The 22837-nt window shown below is 40.4% G+C and overlaps 1 protein-coding gene across 2 annotated transcripts in view; it reads left to right on the top strand.

Moving 5' to 3' along the window:
* Window positions 1-22837, top strand: part of CHCHD3 (coiled-coil-helix-coiled-coil-helix domain containing 3) — a 181557-nt gene that overhangs the window by 33504 nt on the left and 125216 nt on the right. The gene's annotated exons all lie outside the window — the stretch shown is intronic.

Here is a 22837-nt window from a genome sequence, read left to right as displayed (position 1 = left end):
TTTTAAAAATATACTCTGCAATGTGTAGTGTGGTGCTGTGCAGTTGTTAGCAATTGAGAACAATTTCTGTTGGAACTTGAAATTGGGTTTGGCTCTGAATTTGGTGGGTTTGTGCTTCATTTGTTCTTCCTTTCAGTGACTTTCCTACATTAGATATTATGAACCATTGAATATAAATATTAACATACACATTGTCCTTTCTGAGAATGGGAAGAAAAGCTCATTATGATGGATTACAAAAAATTAGAATATAATTAGGACTCCTTAAACTGTCTGCGTATATATCAATTCTTTCCTACACATCATTTTATTATTATTTAATTGAGTTAGGTTGATGGAGTATATAATTAGATAGAACGATATACATGTCCCAGAAAAAATCAGGTTGTTTTTTTTTGAATCAGCAGTAAAGGAAATCAATATGTTACAGTGAAATCTCTCCTCTGTTGAACTGGGCTTTGACTGGAAAACTTGAGTTAGATTTGAGCTTAATATTGACTGCTCAGGAGTTCAGCTAAATGTGGTTACAGTAAGGAGAGGTTTGATGAACTTCAGTAGTTTGTTGGACACTTTCCACCAATTTTCATTAAATATTTTCTAATTCACTTTTCATGGTTTGTGTGTTGATCTGTGAAAGGTAGAGAGCAGATTGGCTTGTTGTGTAACTGATTTTATGTTTTGTGGGGAATAGTGCTGGCAGTCTTCCCTTTATTTTCCTAAGGATTAGTTGGGAAGGTATTACATATTAAAAGGATCTTCTAAAATCTTTTTGCCATCTTAAAATCAGGTTGAAGAATCTGTGCTTTTGAAATATAAGCTAAAAATATACAAAGAATTAAGCAACAAATATCAAGTCTTCTCAGCAGTTTTTCTTTTTCTAGTTTTGTTTTTTTTTTTTAACCAATAAGCAAGGATTTCTTATGCTTCCTATATAGTATAAAATACATTCTAACTGGATTGTAGGAGCTCTTCATGTTGGATGGAACAACTTGGAAAGATGCAGATATTTATTTAGCTATTACTTGAGGTGTTTAGGGGCTAAATTGTGGTTGAGATTTGTGTTTTGTGTTTTGAAAACATTCAAGAAGGGCTGTAGCAAATGTGGAGCTGTTCTCCAGACCGTTTTTTTCTGAGAATGAGTTGAAACTGCTGCCTTGATCACTATAAGAAGAGATGGTGGTGTTCAGGCTCAGCATACATACCCCTCCTGTTCTATTCTAGTTGAGAAAGCCACCTCAGCACGGTGCAAGGGCATGAAAAATGTGCAATGTTATTTTTCAAGTCAGGTTCTCTATTTTCAGGTGAAAACAAAATCAAGCAGTCTGTGGGTACGAATTAAGGGGCAGGCTGGCATGGGTGATACAGTTGTGGGGGGTCTATTACAGACCTCCTGATCAGGACAAGGTTGTTGCTGAAGCTTCTACAGACAGGCCTTCTAGACCTTGCTAGTGAGGTCAAAGGCAATAGAAAGGGCTTCTTCAGATACATTGCAGATAGAACTAACACTAGAGGCAATACAGGCCCACTGCTGAATGAGGTGGGTGTCCTGGTGTCAGAGGACAGAAAGAAGGCAGAGGGACTGAATGCTTTCTTGGCCTCTGTCTTTACTGCTGCAGACTTTCCCTGAGGAGCCCCAGATCCTTAAAGTCCAGGAAGAAGTCAGGATGAAGGAGGAGTTTGCTGTGGTAGATGAGGATTGGGTTAGGGATCAGTTGAGCAATCTGGGCATCCATAAATCTATGGGTCCAGATGAAATGTACCCATGGGTGCTGAGGGAACTGGCAGAGGTCATTGCTAGGACACTCTCCATCACCTTTGGTAAGTCGTGGGCAACAGGAGAGGTGCCTGAGGACTAGAGAATGGCAAATGTCACTCCAGTCTACAAGAAGGGTAAGAAGGAGGACCCAGGTAACTATAGACCGGTCAGCCTCACCTCCATCCCTGGAAAGGTGATGTAACAACTTATTCTTGACACTATCTCTAGACATATCAAGGATGAGGGGGTCATTAAGAGCAGTCAACATGGTTTTACCAAGGGAAGGTCATGTTTGACAAACCTCATAGCCTTCTATGAGGAAGTAATTAGGTGGATAGATGATGGTAGGGCAGAGATGTGGTTTATCTTGATTTCAGTAAAGCATTTGACACTGTCTCCCACAGCATTCTTGTAGATAAGCTGAGGAAGTGTGCTCTTGATGATCAGATAGTGAGGTGGATCATGAACTGGTTGAAAGGAAGAAGTCAGAGAGTTAATGGAACAGAATCTAGTTAGAGGTCTGTGACTAGTGGAGTCCCTCAGGGGTCAGTACTGGGACCGCTACTATTCAATATTTTCATCAATGACCTGGAAGAGGGAACAGAATGTGCCCTCAGCAAGTTTGCTGATGATACTAGACTGGAAGGTATGGCTGACACACCAGGGGGCTGTGCTTCCATTCAGCAAGACCTGGACAGGCTGGAGAGTTGGGCGGGGAGAAACTTGATGAAATTCAACAAGGGCAAATGCAGAGTCTTGCATCTGGGGAAGAACAACCCCATGTACCAGTACAGGTTGGGGGCTGAGCTGCTGGAGAGCAGGGCAGGAGAAAGGGACCTGGGGGTCCTGGTGGGCAGGAGGATGACCATGAGCAGCAAGCAATGTGTCCTTGTGGCCAAGAAGGCCAATGGCATCCTGGGGTGCATTAGAAAGGGGGTGGTTAGTAGGTTAAGGGAGGTTCTCCTCCCCCTCTGTTCTGCCTTGGTGAGGCTGCATCTAGAATATTGTGTCCAGTTCTGAGCCCCCCAGTTCAGGAAGGACAGGGAACTTCTTGAGAGAGTCCAGGGCAGAGCCACAGAGCTGATGAAGGGAGTGGAACATCTCTCTTATGAGGAAAGGCTGAGGGAGCTGGGTCTTTTGAGCTTGGAGAAGAGGAGACTGAGGGGCCACCTCATCCATGGGCACAAACATGTTCAGGGCAGTGTCAGGAGGACAGAGCCAGGCTTTGTTCAGTGATGTCCAGTGACAGGACAAGGGGCAATGGGTGCAAATTGGGAGCATAGGAGGTTCCATGTGAATATCAGGAAGAACTTCTTTGCAGTGAGAGTGACAGAGCCCTGGGGCAGGCTGCCCAGAGAGGTTGTGGAGTCTCCTTCTCTGGAGACTTTCAAAACCCACCTGGGTCCTATGTGATGTGCTCTGGGTGCTCCTGCTCTGTCAGGAGGGTTGGACTGGATGATCTTTTGAGGTCCCTTCCAACCCCTAAGATTCTGTGATTCTGTCATTTTTGTATGACTTCTTGTGCCAGTCCTGGACACTCATGAACTTAATGAGTTAGTATTAATTTTTCATCATTTCTGGACTTCAATTTTCAAGTAATTATCTACTTAAGGCAAGATGGACATTGTTTAGATCAAGTATTTTTTGCATATCTGTCTCGTGCACATAAAAAGGAAAAGATTTTTTTATGTCTCGTAAACTTAAAAAGGGAAAGATTACACTCAACTGTAGTTACTTTTAAGAAATGTTCAAATTGATGCAGTATTGGAGAGAGAATAAAACTAGCTATACTGTATTTAAAATGTGGAACAGAAGGTAACTTAACAGAGAACAGTTCAGTGTTGGTAAGTCAATGGTTGCAAGAAAGAGAAAAAAATACTGTGATGCAGGTGTTGTAGGAGGGATGCAGCATCCAAGTGCACTGGTGCTGCCCAAGGCCTGTTGATCTGGGGTGTGACAGTCTCATGTCTCTGAAGAGCACCATGCATGTGACTTGGGCTCTCTCAGCTCCAAGGTCAGGCTCTTTGAGGAAATTAATATAATGAACCCCAAACATAACACCTGCAGCTTTTATCTAGGAAAAGCAAGTTGAAGTGCTTGACTTCTAAATCTTATTGTTGTTTCTGGAAGAGTTATGGCAGGGGCAGCAGCCCATCCTTAGTGAGTTTAACTGGTATTCTAGTATTAAAACCTACTCATTCTTACACTTCTGATCTATTAACAAATTAATTTGATAACCCACTACTTTTCATTGGTGATTGTCTTTTAAAATGCATGCCAATAGTATACAACACATTTCTATTTCTGCATCAGTTTTGAGGGTTTTGTACCTTTGGTATATTTTGCATGTATACATTCTCATTTCTTTCTAGAAAGAAGTCTTTTAGTGAAACAGTGTTTAAACATAGAAATATCTGAAACTTCTAAGTGTTTGTATCTGATTCCAACTGTCTAATAGCTAATTTCAAGACTACTTCTGTATGCAGTGTGAGCACATTTTGATCTGATTGGAAAATGTATTTTACTCATTTCAGACTGTGAAGGAAACTTTAATTTTGACTTGTAATATAGTTTATTTATTCACACATGCATGCACAGTACAGATGGACTACTATTATTATATCAAGTTAAGATCTGTGCTTATTTCTGGGATTACAGCTAAAGGCTGACTCTTCAAATTGCGTTTTAATGCCTTCAGTGCACTCATACTACAGGAATTACACAGCTCTTTTTTAAAGGGTCTCTGAACCTTCATAAAGGAGTGATTTAGACCCAGCCTTAGAACATGTGCCCAAAATGGTATCCTCACTGATCTTTCATGTTATTTGTGCCCTTCTTCACTTACTTTAATCTTTTTTTCATGTGTGTGTGATTGAATATAGTCATAAAGCTGTAATATGCTTCTTTGAGAATATGAAGCTGGCCTAAACTTTTGGCTGGATGACAATAGGATGAAAATCAGGAGGCTTCTTAGGAACTTTAATTTTCCCTCAAATAATGAACCTTTACAGGACTTTCTTCCCCTAGGATTTCAAAGTCTATGTAAGGGTAGTGAAAACATTAAATTGATGCAGAAGTTAATAGCTTCCATCACAGAACATCAGGGGTTGGAAGGGACCTCTGAAGATCATATATATAGAGTCTAACCCCCCTGCCAGAGCAGGATCAAAAACTAGAGCAGATCACTCAGAAAGGCACCCAGACAGGTCTGGAAAGTCTCCAGAGAAGGAGACTCCACAACCTCTCTGGGCAGCCTGTCCCAGGGCTCTGTCACCCTCACACCAGTGAAGTTCTTCCTCATGTTGAGGTGGAACTTCCTGGGCTCCAGTTTGAATCCATTGCCCCTCATCCTGTCACAGGCCACAAGAGCTTGGTCCTGCCTTCTTGTTGCCCTCATGTATTTATAGATGTTAATTAGATCCCTCAGTCTCCTCTCTAGACTGACAAGGCCCAGGTTTCTCAGCCTTTCTTTGTAAGCATTATAGCTATCATACTACTACTATACTAGAGAAAAGATAGCTTTAGTATTCCTAGGGTGTGTTTTCCACTTCCTGTCAGCACCTACCTGTACTTCCCTAAAATATTTCCTGTTATTGCAATGCTCCAAAGAGACTTTACTCATTTAATGGTTTTGTATTTACTGAAAACTGAGTCTTAAGTTAGTATGTTAATAGTTAATAAAACACACATATTATTACTTTAGGCATCTTTAACAGGCCTGCCTCTGATTGGCATGGTCCCTTCAGACCTGATGAACAAGGAGGCTTTTACCCCCTGTGAAATGTGTGCCAAAAATACTGATACAGCTATAAGAAAAGACTCTTAAAAATGAGAGAATAGGCACAAGATCTTAAGTTTGACAGTAGTGACAGGCAATACATGATAATTCCTGTTGTAGTTTCTCTTTTTTTTGCAAAGTTCTTAATTTCATTTCCAGTGTCATGATAGAAGGAGACACAGAATTTGTGAAACTGCTTATTTGCCATGACATGAAATGGTACAAAATGTGACAGTGAAGCTTGTGAATCCTTTCACTGTTTGGGTTTCCTCTTGAGGTGTCGTCTTACAAATGTAGATCATTACACAATATCTTGTCACAAGTTTTGAACTCTTGTTTTAATCATTGGTGATGAGAGAGCCTGGAATAGATGTTCCTATTGAAATATTTTGAGGCTTTTCTTCTGGTAGCACTGAGATGGCTCCAGACTGTACTGGATGGTGCTCATGATCTTCAGGGATGAGAAGCTGTGTATGGTCTGTGAGATGGATCTGCTCCTTTGGGTTCTGTAGAGAAATCTGCACAACTCATTGGACCAGTAGACACTTTCTCTGGTTATGTGACAGTAGTAAAATAGTAGTGGGGATCCCTAAGTGCACATTTGGCATCAAGAGAAGTGATGTTAGGCTGAAGGGTTTTATTGCCAAGAAATAAACTTTGTCAAGTATGAGGTTTTCTCAGTTTTAAATCTTGTATCTCCATGTCTGTCTGGCTTGGTCTAGTTTGTCTCTTGCTGTCAGAACATGATACTGGAACTGTTGGATTGTCCCTCTTAATCTTGGTGTCTTAATCTAAATATATAATACTAACTTTTGCCTTTTTTTCTGCTTATTCTGGACAGGCTCAACAAATATTTGGCACTCTTCCATATTTCCCAAGTAGTTAATGAGTACAATTTTTTTAATGCTATTGATCTGGAGAATGTGGGGGCATCAACTAATTTTTTCTTCTCCCATCTTGTGATGTAAGTTTTGCTACAAGATACAGTAAATTTGTTGTTGAATATAAAGCTTTTCATTTGTCAGACTCCCTGATACTGTACTGATGGTGCTTGATAAGTCTTCTATGATTGTAGAGTTTGCATTATGAAAGGCATACAAAGAAGAAAAGATATTTTGAAATACCAAAAGTAAACAAAAAGTTTCATCATCAGCGTAACAACTTGGCTACTATCAACCTCCTCAGACTATTGGATTCCTCCAGTAAAAATAGATACAAAAAATACTTAAGGCAAATGAAGGAAGTGATTTCTCACAGGAGCTGAACTTTGAATGATTACCTTTGTTGTTTTTTTTTCCCTTTGAAAATCAGGTAAATTTCAGTCCTGTTTATTTTGCTTATTACTTACTTTGGCTAATTATATTTTTGAGTTTTCAGTCTCTTTCTGCTTGGCAAGTGTTTCCTAGCCTTCCACTTTTAAAATCTGATTTGGCACATGGCAAGTATTACTTGTGTGTGGAATGAGGTGTTGTTACAAATGCTGTGCATGACAGTCTGTTCAATATTGCAGAAGGTTGATCTTGTTCAAGTCTTCAATATATACAAGCATCTCATCTTGATAGCATGCCAAATCCATCTCCCTCTGCAGTTTGCTCATGTATGACTGTCCCAAGAGACCCAGATGATGGTGTTCCCTATGCTCAGTTGTGCATGGATTCTTCTGCATAGCACCTCCTGTGATTCTAGGATTTGTTACAGGAAAAGAAATAATGTAAGTAGCTATTTTAAGGCAGCGCTTAAAAGTAGCTTTTTATTTGGTTTGGTCACTTCTCAGTAACTCTGTTGCTATTTATTCTCAGAGATCTCTTAAGACATAGTACCAGGTAGGAAATGATCAGGACTAGTGCTGAGCAGTATGCAACTGTTGCTCAAAGTTGTATTTAAAAGTATTTGTTCATAGGAGTCTCGGTAGTGTATCTTAAATCTTTTCTAAAGTGTCTGTTTAGACAGTCGTGACTCCCACTTCTGTTTACATGAAGATCATGGACATGGACTAGCTTAATTTGTGGAACATGCTTGAACTTCTGGTCGCCTTTTTGCCACTTCATGCTTGAACAGGTGGCCTTGCTGGAGAACATCGCCTGCAACCTCAGGAGTGTTTTAGGGTCTTCTAACTACCTTGTGTGTAGGTACAAGACTGGATCTTCTTTTAGTCTTACTCAGTTTTTATCCAGCTTTCTGGGTCCTATAGTCTTTGCCTATTTGGATCCCTGTTATTCCTTCCAGGCATTGGTTTTTGCTTATTTTCTGTCACAGTCACGAAAAAGCCAATGAGCAGAAGAAGAAAGACGTGGACTTGTTAGAGCAGGTGCAGAGGAGGCCACAAAAATGGTTTGAGAGGTGGAACACCTTTTCTGTGAAGAAAGGGTTGGGGTTGTTCAGCCTGGAGAAGAGAGAGCCCATCAAGGAGCACTATTGTGGCCTTTCAATACTTGAAGGAGGCCTGAAAGAAAGATGGGGTCAGCCTTTTTAGTAGGGCCTGTAGAGTGGAGACAACGGGCAACAGTTTTAAATTGAAAGAGGGAAGGTTTAGATTGGACATGAAGAAGTAGTAGTTTCCAATAAGGGTCTTGAGACAGTGGAACATTTTCTCCAGGGAAGCTGTGGCTGCCCCACCCCTGGAAGTGTTGAAGGCCAGGTTGAATGGGACTTGGAGCAACCTGGTCTAGTGGGAGATGGCCCTGCTCGTGGGGTGGTTGTATAGATGACCTTTAAGGTCCCTTCCAACCCAAGCCATTCTGCAGTTCTACCATGGCTTTAGATATCTCTCAGGTTTATGCTTTGTTGTCAGTATCTAGTGTTCTGTGACAACTTGGGTAACTTCTGTCATGAAAGCCACATCAAAATTGCTTTTCTTGAGTAGCACGGATAATAGATTTTGAAACATTCCCTGGCAATTAATTGCTGGAGCCTGTTCTACTTGACTAGCTGGGCTCTATGTGGTGTGTGGTGTTATATCTGTCATTAGCTGGGTAACTTATTACAATCCCTGTGTTTCTTAACATCCTAATTTGTTGAAAGAAAATCTTTCTAAACTCTAAATCAGCTTTTAAAAATACATACACGCTGGTGCATGAAGGTGGCTTTCAGTGGTAGGTGATTAGATTGCAGCCATTAGCTTCTTTATATGTTGTTGTTGTGGTTGGGGGAGGGTCCCTATGTAACTGCAATTCACTTTACACTTTAATTGGTATTCTGATGTGTCTCAATGCTTCCCCCAACCTCCTTTTGTCATGTCTCAGCAGTACCCTGCATATATGACAAGGTCTTAGTAAACTTGTTGGAGTAGGCAGCTTTTGCAGAAGAGAACAATAAATTCACCAGCAAAAATGTGAAGTGAAAGAAGAATGAAGAACAATATTAGAGAAGAACCCTTTGGGAAACTGCACACCAAAAATGTTACATTAAAATCAATACTGGGACTTGACCTTTTTGTGCTACTGTATATTTTAAAACTTACTATTGATTCCTGTTTTAATAACATGTTTATTCTACTTTACTGGCATAGGTCTGCAGTATGTAAGGAAAAATACAATTATTGTTTTATTTATGATATTCCATATTTTACAGAGGTAAATTTGTGATGAGCATATTAATATATCTTCATTTCAAATGGGTAGTGCAGTAAGTGTGGGGAAAACTTATTTGAAGTGGATTTATTTTCTTCCTACATTATTACTTTTTTCCAGGTAATTAGCTGAATTAAACTGGGGGACTGGCTTTTTCATGCAGTGTTCTTCTCACAGGGGACAATAAGCTGCTTCATTTGACAATAGTTGTAATCTAGTCTTCTGCCACAGGGACCTCTTGATGGTGTTTAAATTATGTGTGAAAACAGTCAGAAAAATTGTATCTTCTCTAATGCTGAAAGCAGGATGGAAAGCTGGAAATACTTCCATGAAGCAGTAAAAGTGATTATAATTATTTTGACTTTTCATATGTCAAGAATAGGAGTTTAACATCTTCTGTCATGAGTGACCATAATGTTTTTTTTTTTTAGAAAAACGGCAAAAAATGTCACTCACTTGATAACCACATCTAGGAAAGCAAGATGTGGTACAACAGACTGCACCAAAGCTTCCTTTCTCTGGTCATCCTTTTTCTGACAAGGTCTCTATGAAGTGAGTTTTGCAGAGAGAGATTGAAGCATTGACTGAAAATATAATTGAGAGAAGCTTCTTTGTTACTCTTGTCATCCCTGGAGGAAGAAGAAGTTAGGTACTCAGGTATGAAAAGGCTTACCTTTCAAGTCAGTCTGTATTGTCAGTGCTGTCACACTATGCAGTCTATGCATGATTCTGTCTTTTTCATACACCTTGATACAGGATGACTACTGCAAATGCTGGGAAGCTTAACCTTTTTCTAGTGTGACATGCAGTGTATCAGAAAAAAACGACTGGGTATCGATTTGAGAGAATAAAACTTGGGATATTTTATAGTGATAAACAGGACTTTGCAAGGGAAGTCATAAATTGCTTATAAACTGGGAAGAGAGGCTAATGTGTCTAAGAGCTCCTGTCTCTGAATGTGATGTCATGTGCATGACTCTCCTTCAGTGTCTGGAGATGAGTAGTAGGTTGAGAGAGAACTCAAGATAGTAATTGGATAAGGCTGCAGAGTGGGCTTCTACAGTGTAAAATCAGATCATGCTGGGCAGTGGTGAGGGCTGTTCATTGACCAAGACAAAACATTCAAGTTTCATGTGTGTAACTGGTTTTATCAACATGAAAAATGTAAAACCTTTTTCCTCTGGGGAGTGTCTGAAAGGCCACTTCAGCCTCAGGGTTTTGGGAACATGCATGGAGAAAGTGTCAAGTTTTGGCTACGTTGAATTCATCCTGTTCCCTCTTCCTAGCAATGCTTGCCTCAAACATTTTTCTTCCTGTCACAGCAGAAGTTTCCCTTGTCTGATCTCACACCCAGCAAAAGATTTAGAAGGGAATTTCTTCTCTGACAACTAGGATGTTACTATGGTCTGGGGGATTATGGGATAACACTGCTCTGTCACAGGATGAGAGGGAATGAGGAGGGTCAGGTTGGGTCAAGACTATCCCTTGGCAGGCAAGGGAGAAACCAAGATTGTGTAAAGATGTTTTGGGTTTGAGCACGGAGTTTCCTATAAAACTAACGCTGGGATCAGGTGAGCTGTTGTAACTGGTGTCTCTTTGGATGGCTAGCTGTTGAAAAGGTAATTAGATTTTTGGAAGTACAAGTCACCTTCTGGGTGGAGTTGCATTGTGACTTTGGCTTTTTTAAAAAAATGGAAGTTCAATGTATGATCTTCCCTGCAAAATGCCCAGGAAGCACAGAGGAGTTTGCAGCTGTGCTGCTTATGAGGCTGAGGATTTTGAAATACCCAGCTGTCTTAGAAGTCTGATTGACTTTCCTGATTGTTTCCTGGGTAGGAAAAGCAATATTTGGCAAAAGTAGAGTTACCCTCCTAGATGTCTGTTAGTGATCTGACTCTCCATTCATATCATTTTGGCTGGTTCTCAGTATATACAAAGATGAATCTTGGAGACAAGAAGTGTGAATTAGAGAAAGCAGTGCTGTAATTCACTCCTGCTTTTATAAACTCCAGATTTCAAGGGGTTATTTTTCACTTGATTTTAAAAAATGGCCTCTCAACTGACAGCTTCTATACCAAACCTTGTCTTGATAAGCTTATTTCTAGGAGAGATGGGAAAATTACTTGAAGCCAGTGAGTTTATTTGGAGAAAGCATCAACAAAAATAATACTGCTTCCTAGTTTGAGATTCAAGTAGGAGGAGAGAAGCTCTTCCCCCCTGGCAATTTTAAATAAACTTTTGTTTTCAAACTGCTGAGCTTTTTCATTTTGACAAGTAACAAATGAGTAGACATAGCAGAGAGACACTTAAAAATAATAATAATAAAAAAAGAGTAGCTGTCATTTCGTTTTAACAGATAATTAATGTTGTCGTAACTTGGTGACTGCTTTTGCATATCCCAAGAGGAGTGATATTAAGTTAGAAAGTAATTTCAAGATGAGTTATGTGGATATTGGGGAAAAGTCTTAGCTAAATACATATACAAATTATTTAAAATAGTTTTACTTTTCTGACTGAGGTTCTCTGCATGCCTCTGGCATAAAGGTAGGAATTTGTTCATCTATTTTATCTTTATACAATGCTGATCTGTATGCACATATTTTAAAATCAGTGGCTTTATGAAGTATAATTGCAAAATCCTCCAAGCAGCCTTTTCCCCCTCCTTCTCACCCTACCTCCTCTCAGTACCTACCTTTCCCTCAAACCCACGCCCCACAACCCAAGTATCTTCATGAAGAAAGTCAACTCAGCCATCTTCTACAAGGTGTTATCTATGGGGCAGCAACGTGCCCTTGTGGCGAAGAGGACCAGTGGTATCTTGGGGTGCATTAAGAAGAATGTGTCCAGCAGATCAAGGGAGGTTCTCCTCCCTCTCTACCCTGCCCTGTTGAGACTTCACCTAGAGTATTGCATCCAGTTCTGGGCTCCCTGGTTCAGGAGGGACAGGGAGATCTACCAGAGAGAGTCCAAAGAAGAGCTATGAGGATGATTAAGGGACTGGAACACCTGCCTGACAAGGAAAGACTGAGAGACCTGAGGCATTTTAGTCTGGAGAGAAGACTGAGATCTGGTACATGTGTATAAATATGAGGGCTAGGTGTCAAGAAGGAAGGGACAACCTCTTTTCACTTGTGCCTTGTGATAGGATGAAGGGCATTGGATTCAAACTAGAGCATAGATTGATCCAGCTCAAGATGAGGAAGAACTTCTTTCCTGTAAGGGTGACAGAGCCCTGGGACAGGCTACCCAGAGAGGCTGTGGAGTCTCCTTCTCTGGAGACTTCCAAAACCTGCCTGGATGCCTTTCTGAGTGATCTGCTCTAGATTTGGTCCTGCTCTGGTAGGGAGGTCTTGATCATCTCCAGAGGTCCCTTCCAACCCCTATCTTTCTGGGATTGAGCCTTTGTATCTTTCTGGGATTCTATGAAATTCCACCTCTACTTGAGGAGCAGCTTATTTACTGTGAGGGTTACAGAGCACTTGGAACCAGCAGCCTAGTGAGGTTGCGGAGTCTCTTTCTCTGGAGACTATCAAGACCTGTCTGGATGCATTTCTGAGTGACCTTCCCTAGATTTGGTCCTGCTCTGCAAGAAGGTTTGGACTAGACAGTCTCCAGACGTCCCTTTCAACTCCTAACGTTCTATGGTTCTATGAGCAGTCATCAATCTGATAAGACTCAGTGTCCATATTGCAATACATATTAACAAGCTGTCCCTGCACGTTTTGCTCTTCATTTGAAAAGCTGTGTATAATTATGAGTTTCGAACTCAGTGTCTTCGATCTTTTGATCAAGGACTGGCACATGAAATAACATGGCCATTAGCAAAGATTTTCCTATTGACCAATGTTTTGCTGAGGCTGGAAGGCAACTGGAAAAAGGAAATGAATGACAATGTTCAACAGAATGTGATTCCTTGGCCTCATTGTTATGGGTGATTTGAGAAGCATTTGAATGAGAGGGTAATTAAGAGATCGATATGGGCAAGGTGGAACCTACTCTTAACCAAGACCATTTGTATTTAAGTTCAGTGTTTTATTGCGTTAGATAACAGATTTTAGCTTAAAGATAAACCAGAGCACTTGGTGTCTTACCTTCCTTGTTGTTGGTACTGAACACATCTGAAATTAGTTAAGAATTGGAAGTAAATTTGGGACTGGCCAAAGACAAGTGTATACTGGGATGTTAATGTTATGGCAACAGTTTACTTGCTGGTTAGGGGACAATTTTGGAATAATTTTCACTTTGGTGTTTTCAGTAATATTTCTGATGAATGGAGCACTGGTGTATGGATTTCATAGAATCATTAAGGTTAGAAGGAACCTTAAAGATCACCAAGTTCCAATCCCCCTGCCATGAGCAGGGAACCCTCCCATTAGAGCAGGTTGCACAAAACCTTGTCCAGCCTGGCCTTAACCCTCCAGGGATGGGGCATCAAGCAACCTCCCTGGGTAACCCATTCCAGTTCCTCACCACCCTTAGAGTGAAGAATTTCTTCCTAATATCTAACCTAAATCTTCCCTCTCTCAGTTTAAAACCATCACCCCTTGTCCTATCACTATCTTCTCTGATGAAAAGCCCCTCCCCAGCTTTCCTGGAGCCCCTTCAGGCACTGGAAGCTGCTCTAAGGTCTCCCCAGAGCCTTCTCTTCTCTAGGCTGAACAGCCCCAACTCTCTCAGCCTGTCTTCATAGCAGAGCTGCTCCAGACCTTTGATCATCTTGATGACCCTTCTCTGGACCCTCTCCAACAGGTCTCAGGTCTATGTCTTTCTTGTGCTGAGGGCATGAGAACTGCACACAGTATTTTTATGGCCAGCATTAAGGAGGGGTCAGACAGGACAAGGGGCAAAGGGGACAAGCTGGAACACAGGAGGTTTAATTTGAATATGAGAAAATACTTCTTTACTCTGAGGGTAACAGAGCCCTGGGACAGGCTGCCCAGGGAGGTTGTGGAGTCTCCCTCCCTGGAGACATTCCAAACCCACCTGGATGTGTTCTTGTGTGATCTGCTGTAGGGAATCTTACTTTGGCATGAGGGTTGGACTAGATGATCTCCAGAGGTCCCTTTCAACCCTGACCGCTCTCTGTGTCTGTGCAATTAAACCTTAGGGCAGTTTTTTAAAAAACACAGTTACTACTAATGTTAGGAATGGCCCCTTCACCTGCAGCATGCACAGTCTTCTGTGAATAGAGAATAACTTTTTAGTGTGTAAATAGTGATTGGAAATCACTTCAATTTAGGGCTGTTTTATGTTGTTGTGCTGTGACTTTTGTGAAGAAAAACGCATTGCCTTTCAGATAATTTGTTCGTATGTCTCTGTAATTATGTTTTGCAGAGGCAGATGAATTTTAGATAGTTGGTCTGACTTTGCCATCAGGTGAATCATCAGTTCCTAGAAACTGAGTAGGAGAAATATCCATTTCACACTGCAGGGACCTCAGTTTGGGTTGAAGTTGTTTTCCTGATGCCTCTCGCATCTTTTCAAATCCCTTCTGAGCTGCAGTGATTTCCAACCACAGCTTTCTGTGGCACATTCAGCAGGCCCTCATTAAATATTGAATCCCAGTACTCAACAACATTATTCAGTCATTAATATTGCATTGTGGCCTAAACTGCATTGTTGGAAACATATTTGGATCTTAGGCAAGTCTGTCAGAATGCATTAACAAACTTGCTTGTGTCAAAGTAAGCAAAAAACTTGATGAACAGTTTCCTCTCTGAACACATGTGCTCTTGTTTTTAATCAGTGTAAGTTTTTTGAGCTGGTTATCACATAGAATTGGGAGTGTTCAGAGATCATGAAAATTGAAGGAAGGTGGTTAAAGTTAACATTAATAAGCAACTTCATTGTAAGAAAGCATACAGGTGTTTTGATGTTTTTATACTGACATATTTGTTTCATATCTTCTTACATAGAGTTAATATTTAAGGGTAATTTCCAGCTGTGAATCATAGAATCATCAAGTGGTTTGGGTTGGAAGAGACCTTAAAGATCCTCTAATGATTGATCTTGACCATCTTGAAGGTCTTATCCAAACTAAGTAATCTAGTTCCAACCCCTGCATGGGCAGGGACACCTCCCACAGGACCAGGTTGCTCAGAGCCCCATCCAGTCTGCCCTTGAAGACTTAATACGTCTTTAGATTTGTCTACCTTTTATAAAGAAGAGGAAAGGATGATTTTTTTTTCTGATAATGGACTTGGAATCCAGAAATACTTTTTTTTTTTTTGGTTAAAGGTAATGAAAAATGACACAGTTGATACTTTGGACTTGAATGAGTTTATCTTGGATCACCACAGATCCATCAGATTGTGTAGCTTGGAAAGTGTAATAAAAATACAACTGGCAAGTAATAATTTCCCTGAAATGTAACTAAAAAAGTGTTTTATATCAAAAAACTGTCAACAAGTGTAACAAGGGCTGAAAATGCCATATTGCTGTATTTGCTTTTAATCTGGGAATATTTACCAATTTTAGATTTTTTTCTGGTTGAATTTACCATAAAGTGTGTAGTGGTTGTTGAGGCACTAAACTAATATTTCTTTAACATTTCTCAGTGTGTTGCTGTTGTCTCTGCATTAAAAGGTACTTTTTTCTTAATGACAGTCTTCAATATCTTCAGATGTTTTTCAAGCGTGATAGAAATGGATACTTGGAAGTAAACAGCAGAGGAAATTCTTCTGAATTGAGAATTAAATTATTCATCTTATTAATTATCATGGCTCGTGCTGTGCAAGATCAGCAACTGCCTTGTAAATTCACATGGTCAAATGAACAGTTTTCTCTTGAAAAATGAATCTGATGAGGATTGATTTATTATGACTTTATTTTTTTTTTTTTTCAGAGTGCAGCAAAGTTTTGTCTTGCCTTTTTTTGGAATGTAGTTTAGTATTTCTTAAAAGAGGTGCAGAAACAGCCTGCTTGTCCCACCGGAGGTGCTTGCTTGTTAGTTTATTAAGCTCCTAATTCTGCTGCACAGAGACTGGAGAGTGGAGCTGGCCACAAATTTTGACTTATTTTCTTCTACCCTGAAAGATAGTTTCTAATTATTTTAAGGCATTATATAATTGCAGGATCATTTTTGTTTGTGTTTTGTTTTTATTTATTTAATGCTAGTATCCTTTGAATAGAAATAATTACTGTAAGCTGATAGTTACAGAACATACAAAATTCTGAGAACCTAATGAGCAACTTTCTGCCTAAGTTTTTAAATATTGATGTATTCAATCTATTTATTCCTTAATATGCATGTTTACTTTTCCTCTACTGTCAACTGCAGTAAATAAACAAGATGAGCTAAGCAGCTGAGAGTTGTTTCCTTTTCTATTGTGTTTGTAATGGTCAAGCATACTTAGTGAGATTGTCATGTGCAGGCTGGGTGCTCTCACCTGTAACATGTTTGCTTGGTGACTGCAAGGCTTGGAAGTCTTGCTGTTGTTCCTTCAAGCCTAGGGTAAATCAATACCTCTAGCTTGGGCAAATGCCATAATTGAGTTAATTTGGGTTCTTCTAAAGCTTCAGACAAAGAGGTTTTCCTGCCAGAGTTGTTGGGTGAGCATTTCAGGCTGACTTAGGTAATGTTCTGAAATGTTTGTGTTCACACCTATGATTCTCTTTTCCTTTGTCTTGCAAGAGGTGAGTTCAGAGCTTGTTTGAAAATAGCAAATGCCACCTTGAACCATAGAATGTCTTGGGTTGGAGGGAACCTCTAAAGGTCATCTAGTCCAGGTCTCCTACAATAAGCAGGTACATCTCACACTAGACCAGATTGTTCAGAGCCCCATCAAGCCTGACACTCCCTTGAGTGTCTCCAGGGATGGGGCCTCCACCACCTCTCTAGGCAACCTGTTCCAGTGATCCACCACCTTCATGTTAAAGAACTTTTTCCTCATGTCCAACCTAAATCCACCCTTCTCTAGCTTGAAACCATCACCCTTGTCCTACTGTTACACTCCCTAGTGAATAGCTCTTCCCCAGACTTCTTATAGGCCCCTTTCAGGTACTGGAATCTCACATTCATGTATTTTCTATAAAAGCAGTGAATAAAAGAGGAATGCAGAAGCAAAGAGATTATTTTGCTGAAATCAAGTATTTCCCCTTTGGGTTTGGTCTGAAGATCTCCTTCAGGAGGGAACTGGAACATATTTTCATCATGTATGTAACTTACTTCGATTTTGCCTCTGTCCCTCCTGGGCCCTCCACCCCCAAAATCTATATCTAAGAACAAATTTGCTTATATGTATTTGAGAGCATCTTTCAGAGTTATTTTCATCTGTCTGTAGCTGTGAGATTGTTCCTGGAGAATAATGTGGTGACTGTGTGTTCAATTTTAACAGAATCTAATTTAGGTGGGGTGTATTGCAAACATTATTTTGATTAAAGTGACTTCAGGAATGAAACAGTTCAGAATTTGTCTTAGAGTGGAACCTAAAAGTGATAACATGATAACAAAAATATCCAAATTCTTATTATGCCTCTGTTTGTTCCTAGATCCATAAATCTTTGGTGATTAGTGTATCAGGATTTACTGAGCCTCTTGAAGTTTCCTCCAGGATTTTTTTTCCCCTTTGTGATAGCAGCTTTCAATCATATTTCTGACTGGGTTTTTTTAAAGAAAATTCAAACTTCATACATTTAAGTCTGCTTATTGTGTGCAGTAACTTAGGTGGATGCTGTAGCATTCTGTTCTGAGTGTCTCCAATGAGATAGGAATTACAGCAATGTAGAATTCTCTCCCAGGGGATCTGGCTTCAAGTTTTTCATTCAAATATGTGAGCTTCATAACTCACAGTATTCATTTACAAATGGAATTCAATATTTTTTTTCTCCTCTAGCTAAGCTGTTAAGTCTAGACTATAAAGACAATAACAGGAAGCCTGGAGATGATGGGAAGGCTGGAGCAGCTTTGCTCTGGAGACAGGCTGGGAGAGTTGAGCTGTTCAGCCTGGAGAAGAGAAAGCTCCAGGGAGACCTTAGAGTACCTTCTAATGCCTCAAGTCCTCTAGGAAAGCTGGGGAGGGACTTGGGACAAGGGCAGGGAGTGAGTGGAGAAGGGTTAAATGTTTCAAACTGGAAGAGGGGAGATTTAGGTTAGACATTAGGAAGAACTTATTTCCTGTCAGGGTGGTAACACCCTGGCCCAGGTTGCCCAGACAAACTGTGGTTGCCCCATCCCTGGAAGTGCTCCTGGCCAGGTTGGATGAGGCTTGGATCATGTCTTCAGTCTATAAACTTGGTGTTCACACAAACAAAACCTATAGTTTTACTATTTATTACTGCTATTTCTTTACTGAACTACAAGTAATTAAGTATTTACATTGTCTATCAGCAGATACATTTATAAACAGAGGGACATATGAGTATCAGGATATAGTGTTAAAATCCAAAGCAATAAGAGTGGTCTAAGTGTGGACCCACTACTAAGTGGAGCAGGGTCCCTGGTGAACAAGTAAATCTAGAAGGTGGGAGATAATCCAAAGCCACCTTTGCCTTTTCATCCTCTATCTTTACTATTAAAGCCAAGTTGCAGGAATCCCAGGACCCTGAGACCAGAGGGAATGTCTGGAGCACAGTTTACCCATGGTCGAAGAGAATCAGGTTAAGAACACTAAACTGAACATAGACATATTCCATGGAGACTGAGTTGCACCCATGAGTGCTGAGGGGAGTGGCTTATGTCGCTGTGAGGCCACTCTGTTGTCTTCAAAAGGTTGTAGTGATCAGAAGACGTTCCTGAAGACTGTGAGAAAGCAAATGTCATCCATGCATCCAAGGGCAAGCAGAGACATCTGGAGATGAGAACCAGAGGCAAATGAAAATGCATTAAGTTCTGTCTAAACAGAAGAAAACACTGAAGCTGGTCAGACTCTGGATCGAGTTGCCTTAAGAGGCTGTGAAGTCTACATTTGTGGAGATTCTCAATCCAACTGGTCAGGGTCCTGGGCAAGTTGCTATTACTGACCCTGCTTGAGTAGGACTAGCTGATCCCACAAGGTCCTTTCCAGCCTGAAGGCTTACGTGGGTCTGTGAGAGCTGTGGGCTTCACTTCCCTTTTCATCAAGTAAGAGGCAATCATCAAGCATTTAAGAGATGGATGAAAGAAGCTACAACGCAGAATCTTGAGTGCCAGAAGCTTTAGGGGTAATCAGATAAGTGACTTAATCACTGGCTGTTTGTTTACTAAATTGCAAAAAGTACAAGTACATTATTTTTCTTCACAGCACTAACTCAACAGCATTGGAGTCTTACAAGACAGTGCTGTAGAAAAGCAGGAGTTGTTGCTTTTTTGTGTGCTGTAAAGCAGCTGAGAGGGTGAAATACTGTGGTGATCCAAACTTTTAGTACACAGAGGTTCTTGTTAATGCTGTGTTTTTAAATAGTAAAATGGTGAAGTGATAACATTGCAAACACTGTTTCATTAAATCAGCTACTGTAACTGAATAGCTGAACACTTCTTGCAACTGTATTTCATAATTATTTAGAGGTATTTTCTTCTAACTATCAACTGTTTAGAAAAATGTGTAGCCAGCTGCTTCTCTGCTGTTTCAGCACCTTTTACAAAACCACTTTCTTTATGTGTAAATGATCAGTGTAGCACATAATATCTCTTGTCTGCTAACTAGGGTTTTGTGCTTAAATGTGAGAAGCTTTATATTGAACCTTTATATTTGTTGTAATTAAAAATGTCATTTGAAGTGGTCTGTTTATGTAGAGCTCTTGCAGTGGTGGGCTGTACTGACAAGTGGTGCTGCTCAACTCATTATAAATGGGAGATGTGCACCTATTTTTTTTTTTTTTTTCCTTTTGGTTAGATAATAATATTTCTTATTGTAGATTTAGCTGATGTTTGCCTTTCTCCAGCAGCAGGACATGCTGAATGCATATAAAATGAATTTGTAGTGTCAAGAAAGAAAACTACTCTAAGTTGATGCAGGCAAATGTTTGAGATCTGTCTTGTGTTTGTTTCATTAAGCTCTTATAGGCCACCCAATTATGTAGCTCAAATAAATGAAAATTACTTCAAAATCCTACGTATTTTGCCAAAACTCTGCTGAATTTAAATCAGTTGAACAGGTTAGACAGGGCTTGTTTTGTGAATAAGAGTTGTCTTAAATGCAAAAGTTTAGGGAGTGCTTGGGCAAGGAAACTAGTTAGTTTTTGTTCTGTAGGTACAATGAGATGAATTCTCTGATCATATTAATAAGAATTAGAGTAGATGGGAAAGACTTTAGATTTTTGCTTTGAGGTATTGCTGTGACCAAGGCAGTTGTCACCGTGTGACTCAGGTCCGACAACAATGGTCTTGATCCCCTCCCCCTGCCACCCAGGTAGGGAAGGAGAGGGTGAAAAAGAGAGAGACTTGGCTGGATTGAAAACTAAACTACACAGCTTTAATTAAAACACTAATGAATGATATAAGAGAATATATACAATTCTATACAGATGTGTTCAGGTATGAGCAAAATCCTCTAGCTTCCTCCCACTCCCAGCAACTCCCACAGCACTCCCCTGAACTGGAAAGACTTGCGAGGAATCCCAGAGCTGCTGCTGGAGAAGAGCAGAGAGTGATGAGGGTCAGGAGAGCTCAAGCCTGGGGGTCGATTGTGATGGATGGAGTCCTCCCTGGATGCTGGCCATGGATGAAGAGAAGGGAAGAAGAAGAAGGAAGGAAGTTGTCTTCTGTGATCTCTGACCTTCCTGTGAGCTTACGTAGATATATGGAATGGAATATCTCTGGCCAGTTTTGCTGTCTGTCTAACTCAGCCTCCTACGGGGGGGTCATACATCTTCCCGTAGTGTCTGAGCCAGCAGAGTGAAGGTATGACCTTGAAATGTCAGTAGTCAGAAAAACATTCCACTGTCTTATCAGCTTAGCAGAACACACAGTTACTAGTTAAAAGAAAGCTTACTGAAGGAAAAAAAAAGAATCAGTAAAAGGAAAATTGGCTTCATCCTGGCTCAAACCAGGACAGCAGTCTTGGATATTTCTGAAGAATATAAAACAACGATCTTTTTGGCTTCAACTGTATAAAATTTGGTCATGAAGTGGTATCAATTTATTTGATGGTAGACTGTCATGCAAGGAAGCAAATAAAGCAGTGATTACTGGACAACTTTTTTTGACTGAGGTGACCTGAGTGTCTTGATCCATGAGTTGAATAAAACTAGTCCTGAACATGTTGGCAAAGCTGGATGAACAGATGTCACCAGCCCTTTGAGCTGATGGACTCAGTCGGGCAGGGAACTACTTCGGCTGGCAGCAGCTTCTGGTGAAGGGGCAAGCTTGTGCTTCTGGAAATGAGCACAGGAATTGCAGAAATGCTTTGTGACATTAAGTATATTTTGATGAAAGGAGGCATCTAGTAAAGCCAGTTGAAACAAAGAGATGAGAACCTCTTCATGCAGGAGAAAAGAGGGGGCGTGTAAAGGAGAGCTGGCAATTCAAAGAGAAATTCCAAGAACTGAAAAGATAAAGCTCTGAATGAAACTGTTATTTCAGAGTCAAAGAAGAAGGAAAGTCATGTAGGAAAGAGCTCCAAATGTTGCTGGTTTAAGAACTGCCTACAAAACAGCAAACAGCTTGCAGTTGAGCAAAGGGTCCACAAGGCAGATGGATATGCAGACATATGGATCAGCAAAGGCAGCTTTATGCCAAAAATCAAGGAGCCAAGAAGTCAAAATGACAATTATGGAAAGTCAAGTGGAAGTTTTTATTTTCTTAACTGGAGTGTATGGAAAACTAAATAGGTGGGGTTTGGGTTTTTTTCACTTACCAAAGAAAGATGTTTTGTGGGGAGTGGAAGGGAAACCAGACAGCTCTGGAACTGTTGAAGTAAAATTAGTGATGAATACGTAACAAATCTTGAAGAGATGATCTGTTACTTACATAGAAGGGAATGGAAAATAAGAGATGAAGTGTTTACTAAAGGGAAGTAGCAGCAGAGAATAAATAATTTGATTGCCCCAAAACAAGAATCATAGAATCTTAGGGGCTGGAAGGGACCTCGAGAGATCATCTAGTCCAACCCCGCTGCCGGAGCAGGGTCACCTAGAGTACATCACACAGGAACTCATCCAGGTGGGTTTTGAATGTCTCCAGAACATGGCTACTTGAAAACAGCAGAAGCACAACAGGCCTAATGGCTACTAAAACACTTAGCATCTTTAGAAAATTACTGGTTAAACTGGAGAAGGTGGAGATTGATTGTGAATGATGAATGCAGATTATTAGTCTTGAAGGTGGTGGGTAATGGGATTTCTTGAAAAGCAGTCTCAGAACTGGGCTTGTTAATATTTTTATTTCTGGAAGATGCATGTGGCACAAAATTCAATGATACTAGTGCAAAAGAAAGGTCAAGATGTCATAGGTGAGGGAAGAGATGATTGACTCCTGCCAGCTCATAAGTGGTCTGAAAGTGCAACGTACTTCTGCAAACAGACCAAGGAATATTTTGGCATTGTACATCATCTGTCCAGAAATAGCAGGGGAAAAAAAAAAGGATTTGTTAATCATCAAAGTTAAATGCTCTGGAAATAGGCCGTGTATTTGTGCAACAGCTGCAGGGGAGAGCTGATGGGTTGATCAGGGAAACATTTCTTGTGAAAGGCTGCAAGTGTGGATTTTGTTTTCATGAAAAGGATGGTCCAGTGGATGAGACTATGCTCTTAAAATGATGTTTGTCCCCAAATTCAGTGTGTTTAAGGGGTGCCAGTAGTAAATATCTGAGTGGGTTT

Source organism: Chaetura pelagica, unplaced genomic scaffold (assembly GCF_000747805.2).
Source record: "Chaetura pelagica isolate M959 unplaced genomic scaffold, ChaPel_1.0 scaffold224, whole genome shotgun sequence".
In the NCBI taxonomy this organism is placed as follows: Eukaryota; Metazoa; Chordata; class Aves; order Apodiformes; family Apodidae; genus Chaetura; species Chaetura pelagica.
Note: the sequence above shows the minus strand (reverse complement) of the source record. Positions and strands in the feature narration are given on the sequence as shown.